Source organism: Artemia franciscana, chromosome 15 (genome assembly GCF_032884065.1).
Source record: "Artemia franciscana chromosome 15, ASM3288406v1, whole genome shotgun sequence".
In the NCBI taxonomy this organism is placed as follows: domain Eukaryota; kingdom Metazoa; phylum Arthropoda; class Branchiopoda; order Anostraca; family Artemiidae; genus Artemia; species Artemia franciscana.
In genome coordinates, this window is record NC_088877.1 from 10,787,895 (window position 1) to 10,805,875 (window position 17,981).

The window sequence follows — 17,981 nt, forward strand, 5'->3', positions numbered from 1 at the left end:
GTCTAACATCATTTCATTCGTTTAAGCCCTTGACCTTCGCAAATTTTCTACAAGTCCATTAGTTATGTTAACTTTAAAAGGCAATATGGTTATTGACCAGTTCGGGGTGAACTTCAGGTCAATTTCATATGTGATTAAACAAAAAAAAAACAAGTTTTTTAAATGAAAGAAAGGAGCGACATTAAAACTTAAAACGAACAGAAATTACTCCGTATATGAAAGGGGATTTTCCTCCTTAACGCCCCGCTCTTTACGCTAAAGTTTGACTCTTTCTCTTAACTCTATATTTTAAAACAGGTAAAAACTTTAGCGTAAAGAGCGGGGCGTTGAGGAGGAAAAGCCCCCGGGAGAGAATTTCTCCCGTGGAAAATTCCCACCCTCCTTACGGAATGATACTCTTGACAACTACAACCCGGTAAAAATTCCCCCCTGGACGAGGGGGTTAAGGGTTAACATCTCCACATGTAAAATTGAGTCGGAAAAGAAAAAGTTATAATTAATAAAAGAAATTCGTGTAGAAATTCTGGCAAATTTCCCCAGTGTAAAATTTCTCATGGGAAGCTCACCCCACTGAAGCTTTCCTCTTCATGAAAATTATCCCCTAAAAAAATCTGCCCAACAAAAAATTCACCCTTCCTCCCATTCGGAATATTTATATATACTTCGCAAAAACAAATACTATACGTAAACAATGAGCAGCTTTTATAACATAAGAACTTTTATAAAGACCCCACGGGCTCTGGGGGGGGGGTATGTTATCACCAAAGGCATAGCTATTGGGTCTTTCAACTGTACTGAAAAATATGGCTGTCTCAAAATTTTGATCAGATCACTTTGAGGAAAGAAATCGGTTGAGAGGGGGGGGGGCTAGTTGCCCTCCACTGTTCTTGGTCACTTAAAAAGTGAACATGTTAAGTTCCGTTCACCTTTATTCTAAAAATAAAATATTTTTTTTTTGAGCCCCGATATTCTAAAACTATCGGCCACCCTTAAAAAAGATAACAAATATAAAAAACACATCCGCTATCTTTCTTCTGGCACAAGAAAAAATTCTACATTTTTGAAGATGAGAGATTGAACTTTTACAATAGGGTCCTTGGATTGACTGAATCTGGTTATACGATTTTAGTTAAGATTTCTTGACTTGTAGGGGGTGCTCCCCATATTTTTGAAAATTATGCGCATTTTCTCAGGCTTGTACCTTTTGATGGGTAAAACTAAACTTAATGAAATTTGGCTCCCCTTCCACGGTAAATTTATTCCTTCCCACGGAAAACTGCTACTTCTATTACAACTACTTGTAAGGCTAAGAGCATTGAGATGAAAACACCGAAAAGCATATGCACATTCAGGTAACCAGAAGGACATATCACTAATGTTATAGCAATGGCTAATTGTATTGAGCTTAAACGTCAAGGAATTGATGAGAGGCGTCTTCAACTGACCAAGAAGCAATACAATAAATCTACTACTGCTACTTGTACTACCGCTAGGGCTACTAATTCATTGCAAAGACTTTCCACAAAAAAAGTTTTTCAAAGAAAGGGAAAGAGCTCCATTTAACCTAAAATGAATAGAAATAAGGTCAAATAATGTTCCAAACGTAAAACTACCACGGATAACCATCAATAAATAAATGACGTCTGAAACAAACAGAAATTGCAGTAAATAACCGGGTCAAACTCAAAACGAGCAAAAATTATCATGAGTAGCGCTGGCACCCCCCATGCCTTCTAAAGACCAGAATATAATTTAGTCTTTACTGAAAACAAAATATATTTTAAATGTTTTTACTTTTTTACTTTAATAAATAATAGATTCTGAAAATTTAAGGAATAAAGATCAGTGTATATATATATGAAATTGACAATCAACGTCATTATTTTTTTTCAGTAAAGTGCACTTGTGTATTACAAAGACCAAGGCGAACTTTAAGATCGGAATCACTTGATGCTCTATGGAGCGTTCTTCCAATAATTGAAGCACTGCCGAAGGTAAGGGCAAATTTGCATACCCTTGTTTCCGACATAAAATCTAAGTCCAACGGGGTTCTAAATGTATTAATTACTAGTTTATTGCGCAAATGTTGTTCATGAGGGCATTACTTTTACGAACGAAATCTCTGAGTCGTTAACTACAAGCTATGGAGCTGGATATCCTCGACACATATCGCATAATGAATGCCACGTTAACTATCATCAAATAGTCTATGAGCAATGAAAATACCTCATTTTTTCTAATTTTTCAGAATTACCCCCCCCCCCAACTACCCCAAAGAGAGCGGATCCGTTCCGATTATGTCAATCATGTATCTGGGACTTGTGCTTATTTTTCCCATCAAGTTTCATCCCGATCCCTCCACTTTAAGTGTTTTCCAAGATTTTAGGTTTCCCCCCTCCAACTCCCCCAATGTCATCAGATCCAGTTAGGATTTAAAATAAGAGCTCTGAGACACAGTATCATTCCAAACATCAAATTTCATTAAGATCTCATCACCCGCTCATAAGTAAAAAATACTTCATTTTTTCTATTTTTTTCCGAATTAACTGGCCCCCCACTCCCCCCCAGATGGTAAAATCGGGAAAAAGACTATTTCTTATTTAATCTGGTCTGGACCCTGATACGCTTGCCAAATTTCATCGTCCTAGCTTACCTGGAAGTGCCTAAAGTTGCAAAACAGCGACCGACAGACAGACCGACAGAATTTGCGATTGCTATATGTCACTTGGTTAATACCAAGTGCCATAAAAAGGACTGCACACGGTTAAAAATATTAAATGTTATTGAAAATATTTGAGCATTTAAGAAACTTGAGCTTTAGTTTTCGGGAATAAGAATATACACGGATAAAATACGTTTGATTTTTTTTATTAATATTTGATCATTTATGAAACTTGGGGTTTAGTTTTCATGAAAAGAAATACACACGGTTAAAATAAATCTGATTATATTAGAAATATTTGAGGATTTTGAATAAGTATTAGAATTGTCTATGGTGACTAAAATCGCTTTCTCATAATTTCAATTAGATGATTTTTCTGAAAATAGGGGTTATCGAGGAGGGGGGGGGATAAATGCCCTCAATCCATTTTGACGCCTTAAAAGGAGCTAGAACTTCCAATTCTCAACCAAATGAGCCTCTTCTAAAGTCAAACAACCACCCTTTCTGTAAAAACCTTAAACGCCAAGCGGTATAATTTACTACCCTTGCCCTAAGCTCTGGTAATTTGAATCAACTTGAAGAGCCTTCTTATATGATCTTTGGACTATTTTGAATAAAATACCGTCTAAATCTTTTCATTAGATGTATTTCGGGAAAGCACGAGGTTTGGGGGGGGGGGGGAAGGTAGCTGCCCTTTGATCACTTTGACTCTTAAAAAGAGCACTAGAAATTCACATTACCAGCCTAATGTGTCCCTGCCAAAGTATATATGACCACGCTTTATATAAGAATCTTATATGCTCTGGTATATAATTTACAGCACTTGCCCTAAGAGCAGTGGGGAGGGGGAGGTCTTCCTAAAAAGCATAATTTCCAGACACTTAAACTAAAATGGATAAAATTTCTATCTCCAATTTTCATTGGATGTCTTTGGGGAAATGATGAGCGTGGGGGGCCCGTTACTCTCAAATCACTTTTGACTCTTAAAAAGAGCACTATAACTTCCAATTTCAAATCAAATAAGCCCCATCCGACGTTTATACGATCATATGTTCCACAAAAACCTTATATGACCCCAGGACATGACTTATAACCCTAACCCCAGGGTATTGGGCAGTTATGTCAACCCTAGAAGCATTGTTATATGTTTTTGAGCTATTTTGAGCAAAATATTTATCTTCAAATTTTGATCCGATTCGTTTGGTGAAGAGGAATAGTGGGAGAAGGGCGGAGGGTGGGCTAGCCTTGCCCTGAGGGTTGGGGGATTTGTCATTCTTAAAGACATAATTTTTAGACCTTTCAACTACGTTGAACAAAATGGTTTCTCAAAATTTCGATGAAAAGTGTTTTGGGAAATGTTGAGCATGGGGGAAGGGGGGGGGGGTATTCGTCCTTTTATCACTTTCGAATAACAAAAAGGAGAGTAGTCCTCTCAACTTTCGGTCAAATGAGTCCTTTATGAAATTTCTACGACAATGCTTTGTAGAAGAACCTTATATGGCCGAAGGGCATAACTTACAACCCTTGTAATGAAGGCTGTGTGAGGAGGGGGGGTGTAATCTTCAAAGATAAAATTTCCAGACCTTTCAATTAATTTGAACAAAATAGCTGTATCAAAACTTTGACGGGAAGCGTTTGGCGAAATGACGGTTGTTGGGGCCATTCACCCTCCGAGAACATTTGACTATTAAAAAGGGCACTAGTCTTTTCAATTTCCACTCAAATGAGCCCTTTTCGAGGTTTTTATCAAAATACTTCCTGTAAAAGCCTTTTATGCCACCAGGTGAGGGGTGTGGGGGGTGATCATCGTCAAAGACATAATTTCTGGACCTTTCAACAACGTTGAACAAAATTACTATCTCTAAATTTTGATTGGATGTGCTTGGAGAAATGGTGGGCTTGGGGAGGGGTTAGTCACTCTCCAATCCCTCTCGATAACTAAAAATGGCTCTAGCTCTTTCAATCTTTTATAAAATTAGCCATTTTTGAAGTTTCTACGATAATTCTTTTGATACGAATTGCCCTGGTCTAAGACCAAAAAAATACTTAAGAATAATACTTTACTTAGGCAGCGCTATTACAATGCCTATCATCCTGCTCATTCAAATTCTATGAGCTTTGTGTTTGGCCAGCCTTTCTTAAAGGATTCCAACAAAAAAATTAGCGTAATGAGCGAGGGCTCAGCTTTGAAAATTCAGACTTCAAAAGAGGAAGATCCAAATTTAGCGTAAGGAGCAATCATACCATGAAATTATCTTTGCCCCTCCTTGTAGAATTTAAAATGGTAAATTCCCGCTAGGCTTACTTCCTTACGAAAAGTTTTCTCTTCAAAAATCCCCTCCAAAAACTGTCCGTGTGTCTATAAAATATGCCATACATTAACAATTGACAAATTACGTAACTTGCAGCCCTTTTCTAAGGAACTAAGGTGTTCATGTCATACCCGAAGGCAGAGCTTTTTGACATTTCAACTATACAGAATCAATTGGCAATCTAAAAATTTTGATTTAACATTTGTAGGAAAGGCAGGCCAAGGGGGGCTAGTTGCCCTTCAATCTTTTTGGTCATTTAAAAAGGCATTAGCACTTTCGATTTACAACCAAAAGGGCCATCTTACAATTTTCTAGCATCACAGGAGTAGTACCCCTGTAACAGGCATTAATTGCACGCATGAGGCTCTAAAGATTGCCTATACTTTGAACGATACACCTTACTGGCATATTACAGACGGTACATATTGCCTATATTTAAACAAGAACAAAATTCATATATTCCAACAGGTGTGCCAGAGGCTCTAAAGATCTTCTATAAATATGAGCGTTCATTAGCATATTTAGCCTGTATTCAAACGGGAATATAATTTGCATAGTCAGGTCGTACAACTTAAGAGGACGAATACAAAGAAGTTAAAATGAACGTTCTATTGACACAGTTTTTTGGATAAAGGTTCTTGAGAATGCAAGATTATTATCAGTATTGATTATCAGTATAATAAAAAACGAATAAACGGATTCAAGATATACCTTCTGCTTCAGATGTAAGCTACTTTCGGATTTTATTTCTCGTTTACTGGGCAGAATTGGTTCTCATATCTTTTCCTATTATCACAATGGGCTTATAAAATTTTTTAAGTTACTAAAATCCACAGCCTAAAAGAAATTTTATGCCTACTCAAAAATTTCTCCTCTAATTAATATAAAAATCCAATTTTTCATTGTAGAAAACATATAAACACACTTTCGTAGCTCATTTTTCAACAAATGATTTTAAACTAAGCCATGTTTGAAATAGCTAATTACTGTTCTGTGTTTTTGTGTTAATAATTTTATATTTATTTACTATGAATAAGTTTTAAATGATATAGAAATGCAGCATGTTAATATTCTTTTTTTACCTTTATAAAACCGTACCAATTTTAAAAGAAAATGACTTCCACAGCTATTATTCTAGTTTAACCTACCTCTATTGTCACCACCAACTCAGGGGCTAATATAACCTCTTTGACGAAATAAAGATATTTATCTTAACACAACAAGTATAACTTCAAGATAATCATGATATTGACTATCCTTTCGATAATATTGATTTAGAATGGTATGATAAACAACTGAAAGATTGCTTTGGAGATTTGAGTACTGATAATGTATTTTATGATAATCTCCATATCGACTCTCCCTCTGATAACAACAACCAAGATTAGAATGATAATTTTCTGAAAGATTACTTTGGAGAAAACAATTGTGACGCCCCAATATATTTTGATGGAGATCACCCCTGTTCAAACATGGGTCATTGACCAAAAGACTGGCAATATCTGGGTTAAACCCGCCGCTCGTGAAGCACTTGGGAAATTGATAAATGAGCACGAGAATTTCACCCAGTGCTCTACCCTTCTTAAACATACTGATGGTGAGGCAGGAGAAACTGGCAGTGGTGTTGTGACAGAGGAAAACACTGCAATGCTCCCTGTATTGCCAAACTTTGTATAGTTCAGATTTAGAGGGTTGCAAAGGTGTAAAACAAATTTGTTTCGAGACTGGGCTTCAGTGTTCCAAATATTCACTCCTTATAGCATCCCACAAACCCTGTTAAGGGATGTTGCTAAGAAACGTTTGGACGAACTGGCAGTTAATGAGGGTGGGGCAAAGTTCTCAAAAGTAGATTTTAGTAGTTTAAATGGTCGATATCCAGTAACACTTAAGGGAATAGGTTTTTTGAGCGGGCTAATGAGCATTAAAGACTGGTTATAATCTTTCACAATATAATATAGAATTTGAGGAGGGTGAACACTAAATATATCCAGTTCGGCCTCTATCCATTGAATCAGTGAAGCGCTAGTTATGGCTTCTTTACACGCCTACTAGGGAACCTGATTCAATTGAACATTTTAATCAAATAACATATATTAATCAGGTTATGGGTAAGGGAAAATCAAATCAACGAAGTGCTTGCTCTTATTTTTCAATGTTTTCTCCATATTTCTTACTAAATTAAAGCTGAAGTATCATATAAGACACTGTAAGTGTCTAGGGTATCAATCAGTGAAAATGGTTAACAGTGACAAGGCAATCTCGCGTTTCAACAAGTTTCAAAATTCACTCCTACAGAGTGACAAGGTGGAATTAGACTGCAAAGCTACACTCATGGATGCGTGCAATCGATATAGTTTAAATCCTTGTCAAAGAACATGAAGCCATTGAAGTCTCTTATGCCCATGCGCAAAAAGAATTGAGTTATACGGTACAATTGGTAGAGGTTTTTGAGACACTGGATGGTGAAAATTGAATAGACGCAGGCATGAGTGTACTTATCAAAACAGCAAATAAGCCGATTTTATGGTTGGGCCCTATAAATTTTACTATGACTCTATCACCAGAGGAGGAGCTGTCCATTGAAATTCAGAAAATGTCTTGGGTTTGTAAGAGTGATTTTTTTTAAGATAGTGGGAGGGATGTCAGTTTGCGATCATGATTATTTAAGCAGTCCAACTGAATCAGGGGGCAGCAACTTTCACGCAATGGCTCATAAATCATATAATTTAAATGTTAAACAACAATTCTGTCTATCTGTCTACATACACAATTCAAATTATGAATTGAAATTCCTTTTATCAGCGTTGGCACGTTTATAAAAAGGTGAAGTTGTAGATGGTGCATGGGTAGATGGTTATATTTCAAACAATATCATACCGAAATCATCTGAGAAGCTGCTAGTATTAGATTTCCTATGGAAAACAATAGATAATGGTAATTCATGCTTTATGAAATCCGTTTTTAGACTCACATAGTTCTTTCTCCAAATCCCTAAGTCAATTGATTCAAGTATAGGAAAAATATGATTTTAACAGTCCCCCCCCCCTATGACAGCGCTTTCCAAGTGGTCAAATGAATTATTTATTAACGTATACAGACATATATCCGTATGAATATTTCAACTCCAACTCGAGGGTTCGTGAGGAAAAATTACCGTCCATCGAATTGTTTTATCATTTACTTCACAATCTTTAGTGCACCACTGCCGACTACGAGTTTGCTAAGAAAAGTTTGGGCAAAGGGAGGGTATAGAAATGGAGAGGATTATTGTACAATATACCTAGCAAAAGATATATTGACGTTGTTATATTTTGTGTGTCAAAGCACAGATAAAATCTATCACGAATTTGGGTTTGATTTGGGGTATTATCTCGTATGGTGATGGATTTAATTCTAAAAATCAGCATACAAGAAATAGGCTTGACCACCGACGTGGATGAGCATATATTTGTAGAAGGACCCATGAGGGGAGGGTATGTTTTTCATGGAGACCGGATCTTGAAAACTGACTTGACTGGACAACGAACCAGTAAAAAGTTGGATGCAATTTATCTGGATACGAATTCCCAATACGCTTTGCCGTGTAGTAATTACAAATGGCTTGACAATCCTTGTCCTCTAAATTTCCCTGATATTGCCACCGTTGATGAGAATGGACCGCAAGGATGCTTTCTTATAAGTTTATGGTAAAATATCCTTAGAAATTCATGACTTGGTAAAGTATTTTATTTTTCTGTGCATAAACAGACCGGTGACCAAGGCATCTTGTAGTCGACATATTGTTTCTTTGCTCTAGGATGGGGGTTCTAGCACTGGACACCTTCAAAAACAAAAACTAATTGCTGACCTAGACCTGAAACAGAATACTGTTGTTCACAATGTTCTTTTGAGATGGAGTGTAGCCACCGGTTTCAGGGTAACAAAAATTTATAGAGCCCTCCAATTTGATCAAAAAGCATATATGAAAACGTATATTGACGGTTTTGTCAATAAACGTTCAGAAACGAAATCGAAGGCTGAAAAAGAAATCGTTAAGCTCATTTTAGATTTAGCCTTCGGTAAAATCTGCGAGAGTTTGCGCAATAGGTGTCGCTGTGACGTTGTAACCAACCCAAAGGAATGTGGTCAAATCATTACCGATCCAAACTTCACATCGTTCAGCATCAAAGAGTCCAATATGGTTCTTTTGCATAGAAAAAAAAGAAATGTCATAGTAAATAAAAAAAATTGCAGAAGGTACAGCAATTTTGAGAATTTCCAAAAAATCATGTTAGAATTTTTTACAATGTGTGTAGCGGCTAATGGTGGAAGGAGGGGAAAGCTCAACTGTATTATAAAGATGCTGATTAACTCCCGTTAAAAGTCAAAACTGAAAATTTGTTAAATGATTTGGAAAATGGTGAGCACGTTAGCTCTCAAATGGACTTTACCAATTTGGACGATTTAATTTATCTGGAGCTAGTGAAGCGCCAGGACCTTGATACCTTACCTTAGACCTTAGTTCCTCCAGAGCCATTGGTGGCGCATAGGGCGTCGACAAAGCCTCTCCATTCGTCTCGCATTGGTGCTGCAGTGATGACGTCTTCCCGTTCAGGTATTAGTGAGGTGCTGGCCCTCCTCAGATCTCGGTCATTGCTGCAGTGATGACGTCTTCCCATTCAGGTATTAGTGAGGTGCTGGCCCTCCTCAGATCTCGGTCATGTGTTCGTCTCAATGTATTTTTGGGGCGGCCTCTCTTTCTTCTACCGTCTGGCTTCCATTCATAGGTTGTTCGAGGAAGGTGGCTCTTTTCCATACGAAGAACGTGTCCCAGGTATGTCCACCGCCTTCTTTTCAGCAACTCAATGACTGGAGGTTGACCTGTTTTTCTGCGTATTTCTGCATTTGTAATTTTATGTTGCCAGCTTGTATTCAACATTCTTCTGAGGCTCATATTTTCAAATACAAGGATCCTTTTTTCAAGCTGGGTGTTTATTTTCCAACATTCACTTGCGTAAAGGAGAATTGAGAGTACATTGCTGTTGAAGAGTCGAAGCTTCAGTCGCATTGAATATTTATTACTTCTCCAAATAGGCTTCAATCTATTGAAGGCACCTGTAGCTTGTCCAATTCTGCGTTTAATCTTGGTCGAGATCTCTCCATCACAATCAATCCAGCTACCCAGGTACTTGAACTCCTGGACTTGTACTAGATCCTTGTTTTTGCAATGGAGAACAAGTGGCGAGGTTGTGATGGCCATGCTCTTCGATTTGTCAATGTTTATCTTTAGCCCGACATTCTCTGCATTCTCGGTAATAGTGTCAAGCAGCTGCTGCATCCGTTCTTTAGACTTTTGGAGAAGGACAGCGTCGTCCACGAAGTCCAGATCAAACAGTTCCTTGTTGTTTACTTTTACTCCGTAGCCCGATGCGAATCTCAGGGCATAATCTATTATAATTATTAAGAGCATGGGGGAAAGTACACATCCTTGACGAAAACCAGACATGATCTTGAAAAATCTGGTTGTACCGTTTTTGGTCTTTACGCAACATTCCGATTCTTCATAAAGCGCTATAATAATATCTACTATTTTCTCGGGAATTCCATAGTATTTCAAAACTCTCCACAAGCAATCTTTGTCAACTGAGTCAAATGCCTTTTCAAAGTCAATGAATAGGAGGTAGAGCTTCTTGTTCCATTCTTTTGATTCTTCGACAAACATTCTCAGTACAAATATTAGATCAGAAAAGGATCTCCCAGTTCTGAAACCATGCTGCTCTTCTCGTAGAGTTGCGTCTAGTGCTTTGCCCAGACGCTGCAAAATGACGGCAGCTAATAGTTTGGATGAGACAGGGAGAAGATTGATGCCTCTCCAGTTATGGCAGTTCATCATGTCTGAAACCATGCTGCTCTTCTCCTAGAGTTGCGTCTAGTGCTTTGCGCAGACGCTGCAAAATGACGGAGGCTAATAGTTTGGATGAGACAGGGAGAAGATTGATGCCTCTCCAGTTATGGCAGTTCGTCAAGTCTCCCTTTTTGAAGAGTTTGACTATAATGCCTTTGCTCCAATCTCTTGGGACCTTCCCTAAGATCCATATTTTGGTGAAGAGAGAAAGCCAAATGGATATGCAGGTACTAATTGAGTACTTCAGCATTTCTGCTGAAATACCATCAATACCTGGGGCTCGTCCATTTTTTAACTTCTTTGCTGCATGCAAGATCTCCTCAGCACTCGGAGGATCTGCATTGGTGTCTAAATACATAAAAGGGATATCAGGTACGTTTGCTTGGTCACAAGTTCTCGATCTGTTCAGAAGTTTTTCGAAATGGGAAGCCCATCTCTCGTCAATTTTTTCTGGATCAGATATAATTGGTCCATTTTCGTCCTTGACAAGGGTGATTCGGCTGCTTTGTTTTCCTACCATCTCATTTGTCAATCGGTAGACAGTCTTGGAGTCACCCTTCCTAGCAGCTTCTTCAGCTAAAGCTGCTTTCTTTTGAAAGAACTGTCTCTTGTCCTTTCTTGCATTCTTTTTTACCTCTTTATCTTTTTCTTTGTATAATTGTTTTGTTGCCAGCCCTGAACACCTTGTAGTATCTATGAGCATAGCTTGCTTGAGTGCCTTTCGTTTGTCAATCAGTTTCCATGCTATGTCAGAGATCCATCTTTCCTTTGGTTTCTTTCGGAAACCTAGCTTTTCTACGGCAAGCGTCGTGTATGCACTTTTTATTTTCTCCCATTTCTCTTCGACGCTTTCTGAGTCATTTGCCTTAACAGCCAAGGCATTAAATTTGTTCCATAAAGAGATACAGAAATCTCTGCGGATTTTTTGATCCTGTAGCTTGTCCGTGTCGTAGAGTTTCTTCAGATCTTGCTGTGTCTTCTTTTGGGCACGTAGTTTGATCTGTATGTGGGCGATCATGAGTATGTGATCCGACTGGGCGCCTGCTCCTCTATACCCACGCACGTCTAACAGGCTTGTACGCCACTTTCTGGCGATCAGGAAATGGTCAATCTGGTTTCGCGTTGAGCCATCTGGAAATTTCCATGTGTACTTGTGCACAATTTTATGCTCAAAGAGTGTCCCACCAACGACAAGGTTATTACTTAGCGCGAAGTCTACTAGTAATGCACCATTTTCGTTAATCTGGCCAAGTCCATGCGGTCCTAGGACTTCCGGACAGTACTTGCGATCGGCTCCTACTTTGGCATTCAGAGCACCAGCAACACATAGAACATCATGTTTGGGGATGTCTTTGGTGAAACCTTGCAAGGTTTCATAGAAGCTATCTTTGACATCATCATCCGCCTCATTGGTAGGAGCATAGCATACAATGACAGAAAGCTTAGTGTGTGTTGTAGCAAATCGTGCAAACAAGATCCTTTCGCTTAGTGGAGTCCATTTCAGCATTGTTTGGTATGCTGCAGGGGACATCATAAGTCCTACACCTGCCTGATGATGGTTGTTCTCTCCGCTATACAACAGTACATATCCATGATCTAGTGTTTCTTGGCCTACACCTTTCCAACGTATTTTGCTTAGGGCTAGTATGTCAATATTATATTGCTTCATCTTTCTGAGAACTTGCTCAGTTTTTGATAACTGAATCATAGTTCTCACGTTCCAGAAGCCAATTTTTGTTGGTTGTTTCGAAGTCAATAATCGTGTTCGGGGGCGTGCTGGGTTCGTTATTAGGGGGGAAGATAATTTATCCGAGGCATTTATAGACGTTTCCGTTGCTGTGGCTTTTTTACAGGGACAGATAGCAAACCTGTCTTTAAAATATATCTTTAAAATAAAAATTGTTTATTTGGCCCCCGTGCCCGGCCAGTGGGATCTAACCTTTGGCCGGCCACCACCAGCGGCTGCTACACTGGGACTTGACGTGTTCAACATTAATGATTGTTGGTTCACAGGTTTGTTCGTGATTCAAGGTCTCTAATAACTCTCAATAAACAAATATATCTCGATGATCTAAAATTTCTACTTTCAGCATAAAATCAGGCAGCAAATACACCCTATGGCTAAATTCTTTTGGATCCGAGAATTTTCTTGTAGTCACAGATAATTTTGACAATGAAATTACCGTATATCCTCCAGTGAACAGCAAAAAAGGTCAGTAGTTGCAATCATGATACTGAAGAAACATAAAAATGGGCGTTTATTTTCCATTCTAAGCAGTTCAAACCCGGTACTTAAGAAATCCATACTCAAACATGGTGTTGACAAGGAATTCCTTAATCCTATATCTGAACTTTATTTAAATTTAACCGAGGGCAATGTTCAATTGTGAGAAGTAGTTAAGCAGCAGACAAAGCAACATCGTTCCATTGTACGTGCCCTGGCAAGAAGCAATAACAAAGGAATAGATTCAAATTTGGAAAAAAACTGTTCTCCGAGCGAGTGGTTGTTTTTTAAACTTTACTGCCAATAGTTACAGGACATGTAAATAATTTTCTGCAGGAAAAAATGGCTAAACCCTACAAATTGGTGCAAGTAGAACTCACCCTTTTACCAATGGAAGACTTTGAGGACAATTTCGGTAAATTCATTAGTGATGAGATTATTGCTGATGATAAAAACTACTTTTGATTCAAAATGCACTACCACGAACTGTTTGATGTGTGTGAGTCAATGCTTAGCTTTGCTAGGAGTAAATCAAGATCTCAATTTGCTTGGATAGGCATGTGATTTAGTAGGTAGATGTTTCCCGATTTATTTATAATTGTTGCTTTCTGTGGCTGTTGTAGGTTCATGAACCATATGCATGAGAGTTTATTAGGAAGAGGCGCATATTAAGTGTTAGCTAATTTGGTTCTTCATCCGGCTCATGAATGAATGTGGGATTCATTCCTGGTTATGCTTCTAATTGATCCCTGCTTGGGAAGGGTGGCCAGGCAAACCTCTTCTCATTGGATGAGAGGGCTAGTTGGCAATTTTTTCCTATAGGAATGTGTCTGGATTTTGAGGAAAAAGTCTTTTGGGGATGCTTGTTGCTTTGGGTAGATTGGGGTTGGGTGTTCTGTGAATGTTAGAATTGGGTGGTTTCACAAAGGATTAAGTTTAGCATGATTGGGCTGCATTTTCACCCAGAGCTGCTGTAGAGTGTAGCTTTTTCTGTTGCCACTTAATGTGTTAGTGTTAGTTTTCATTAGCAGGGCATAGTGTTTTATTGGAGGAATCATGGGGGCCTTTGTAGTATTTGCATGTTGGCTGATTATTTTTGCACTTCAGCATATCTTTGGTATGGAAGCTCTTAAATTTACTACGGGTTTGTAAGATTTCACTATATTTGTTTGTTGTGTGTTCTAGTTTTTGACTAGATTGATAGTTTTAGTTTTAACACTGGATTGATTTTGGCTTTTAGGGCTTGTGTGGTTTTATTTGTCTTAAGAGGAATATCTGGCTGGTGAAATCGGTTTTTTCTCTAAGTGCGAATAAGACAGACTTGCTTGACTTTTGGCCATTAGCATCTGATTTTCCCAGTTGGGTGACAGCTGCAACTGGGATTGGAATACGAGTTCGGTCAGAGAGCCCTTCCCTTGGCTCTTGTATAGGTATTTCTGGAGGGATGTTATTTACAGCTATTTTAGTTGGGTAGTGGTTTGGGGTCCATAGAGCAGAATTTATTAGGATGTTAAGAAGGGTTTTTAAGTTAAGTAGCATCTCTGCTGATTTAGATTCTTGGAGAGCTATTAGCAAAAATTCATCACGGTTAATGTTTAAAGAAAACATTCACTGTAACCATTTTAAAACTGCAACCCTTTTGAGAGTTATGTTATTTATCTGAAAGGGGGTATTAGGAGAATTTTTTATTATATTCCAAGGTTTTGTGAAGGTGGAGTTGGTGCAAGGGGAGGGGAATTATTTTTGAGATTTGTTTTCTTTTTTGGAGCTTATTCCGAAAAAGCATATTAAAAGCATCCAAAAAGAGCATATTTGTCTTATCCATTGAATTTAACCCGTCATATGAGCTTGGAGAGAGTGAGTTCTGCCTTCCAGGATGGGGCGCATGTAGAATATTTTTGGTAGTATTTGGGACGGGGTCCAGGTGGACTTCTTTGGGGTCTTCTATGCGTTGCCAATTGGAATAAGTTTTAACACTAACAAAAAAATTATAACCCTAGAATATATGGACTCTTGTGAAGGGAGGACTTCACTATCCACAAAAACACCGCAGTGTGATCTAGAAAATGGTTTGATGCACGATTGGTTGAGTTGACTGCTGATAAATCGAAATGAATATACTTAAGAATTTTTTTTGTAAATTTCTTGAAGATCTGCTGCTGCTCACCACCGTTTAATAAAATCATTTGACTGCTATGTCGCCAACACTGAATTTCTTCTTCTACTCCCATCCTTTTCGATGGGAAATTGTTAGAGAAAAGTGTCAAGTGTACCAAGATCTCCTCAATGAACTTCCAATAAACTTCTTTTATTTTGTTCAATGAACTTCTTTTATTTTGTTCATGATATGAGTTTGGCAGTAGGTCTCCAGCACTTGACAAATCATTGGATAATGTTGAATTATTTTTTCCTTTTTTTGCGTTATTTTTCCAGAACTTTGAGGCGTAACCTTTTATCAATGACAATTGCATTGACCGGTCTCAGGTTATAGGGTCTATGTTTTCCCACTCGTTGAAGTGCATTTTGAATCAAAAGTAGTTTTTATCATCATCAATAATCTCATCACTAATGAATTTACCGAAATTGTCCTCAAAGTCTTCCATTGGTAAAAGGGTGAGTTCTACTTACACCAATTTGTAGGGTTTAGCCATTTTTTCCTGCAGAAAATTGTTTACATGTCCTGTAACTATTGGCAGTAAAGTTTAAAAAACAACCACTCGCTCGGAGAAGAGTTTTTTTCCAAATTTGAATCTATTCCTTTGTTATTGCTTCTTGCCAGGGCACGTACAATGGAACGATGTTGCTTTGTCTGCTGCTTAACTACTTCTCACAATTGAACATTGCCCTTGGTTAAATTTAAATAAAGTTCAGATATAGTATTAAGGAATTCCTTGTCAACACCATGTTTGAGTATGGATTTCTTAAGTACCGGGTTTGAACTGCTTAGAATGGAACATAAACGCCCATTTTTATGTTTCTTCAGTATCATGATTGCAACTACTGACCTTTTTTGCTGTTCACTGGAGGATATACGGTAATTTCATTGTCAAAATTATCTGTGACTACAAGAAAATCCTCGGATCCAATAGAATTTAGCCATAGGGTGTATTTGCTGCCTGATTTTATGCTGAAAGTAGAAATTTTAGATCATCGAGATATATTTGTTTATTGAGAGTTATTAGAGACCTTGAATCACGAACAAACCTGTGAACCAACAATCATTAATGTTGAACACGTCAAGTCCCAGTGTAGCAGCCGCTGGTGGTGGCCGGCCAAAGGTTAGATCCCACTGGCCGGGCACGGGGGCCAAATAATCAATTTTTATTTTAAAGATATATAAAAACAAATAGAAAATATAACAGCAATAACTCTGCCTTGAATACACATAGAACAAATTTTAAAGAAAATGTCTCCCCACTCTCCACCTACTATTGAATTTAAAGACTCTTATCAAGACTCTTATAAACTCTACCTGTCATTGTCGTGGATAATGCCAGTCTGTCCCAAGCCAGGATGAAGGAGGAGGGTTGGGCGACAGGTTTGTATCTGTCCCTGTAAAAAAAGCCACAGCAACAGAAACGTCTATAAATGCCTCGGATAAATTATCTTCCCCCCTAATAACGAACCCAGCACGCCCCCGAACACGATTATTGACTTCGAAACAACCAACAAAAATTGGCTTCTGGAACGTGAGAACTATGATTCAGTTATCAAAAACTGAGCAAGTTCTCAGAAAGATGAAGCAATATAATATTGACATACTAGCCCTAAGCAAAATACGTTGGAAAGGTGTAGGCCAAGAAACACTAGATCATGGATATGTACTGTTGTATAGCGGAGAGAACAACCATCATCAGGCAGGTGTAGGACTTATGATGTCCCCTGCAGCATACCGAACAATGCTGAAATGGACTCCACTAAACGAAAGGATCTTGTTTGCACGATTTGCTACAACACACACTAAGCTTTTTGTCATTGTATGCTATGCTCCTACCAATGAGGCGGATGATGATGTCAAAGATAGCTTTTATGAAACCTTGAAAGGTGTCACCAAAGACATCCCCAAACATGATGTTCTATGTGTTGCTGGTGATCTGAATGCCAAAGTAGGAGCTGATCGCAAGTACTGTCCGGAAGTCCTAGGACCGCATGGACTTGGCCAGATTAACGAAAATGGTGCATTACTAGTAGACTTCGCGCTAAGTAATGACCTTGTCGTTGGTGGGACACTCTTTGAGCATAAAAATGTGCACAAGTACACATGGACATCTCCAGATGGCTCAGCCCTTATCTTCTGATAAGGGCTGGACATTTTGTTCTCTTCAATTTTGTTGCCTCAGAAACTGGTTCAGGAAAAGCACTTATGATAATGGTGGATACGTGTTTAATAGTTATAATAGACGAACGACATGCGACATGTGCTGCCAAAATCAGTTCCGCTTTTCGTGCTTTGACATAGAGCAGAGTAATTCTTAGAAAACGATTGGGGTTTTAATTTGGCAGGTTAATCTGCAAAGTGTCGAATATATTTTGCACCGCTTTCGACAGTTATTCACTTTTAAAATGTGAGAAACAATTTGGAAAAAGACTAAACTGACTTTTCGCGCGAGCTTTGGATAAGCATCGGACGTACGGGTAAAGACGCCCTATAGACTCAGCTTGAGGAAAGCTTCATACTTTCAGGTAGCGAATTTGAATAAAAAGCTTTGAGATTGTAACATCCAGTTTGTGATATTTTTTTTTACTTCAATCGTCTGAGCTGACAAACCACAGACACAGGCTACTAGTTCTGTATGTAATGAAGCCCTGGATATGTAATGAAGCTTGAGGCTATGTGGATCAATAACTGAAAGACTTCTTAGCTTCATGTGGAATTCCCCTAATAAATCTGATAGGTAT

At 38.3% G+C, this 17,981-nt stretch overlaps 1 protein-coding gene and 1 long non-coding RNA gene across 2 annotated transcripts in view; one reads left to right on the forward strand and one right to left on the reverse strand.

Moving 5' to 3' along the window:
- The window catches only part of LOC136036044 (uncharacterized), a 29,887-nt gene extending 23,622 nt beyond the window's left edge, over window positions 1-6,265 (reverse strand). The window contains exon 1 of the long non-coding RNA XR_010619613.1: window positions 6,123-6,265. This is a non-coding gene — a long non-coding RNA (uncharacterized LOC136036044). The remainder of the gene's footprint in view (window positions 1-6,122) is intronic.
- LOC136036042 (la-related protein 7-like) overlaps window positions 1,973-17,981 on the forward strand; it is an 80,545-nt gene continuing 64,536 nt past the window's right edge. Inside the window, exon 1 of the mRNA XM_065717974.1 lies at window positions 1,973-1,994. The gene's annotated coding sequence lies outside the window, so the exon portion shown is untranslated. The remainder of the gene's footprint in view (window positions 1,995-17,981) is intronic.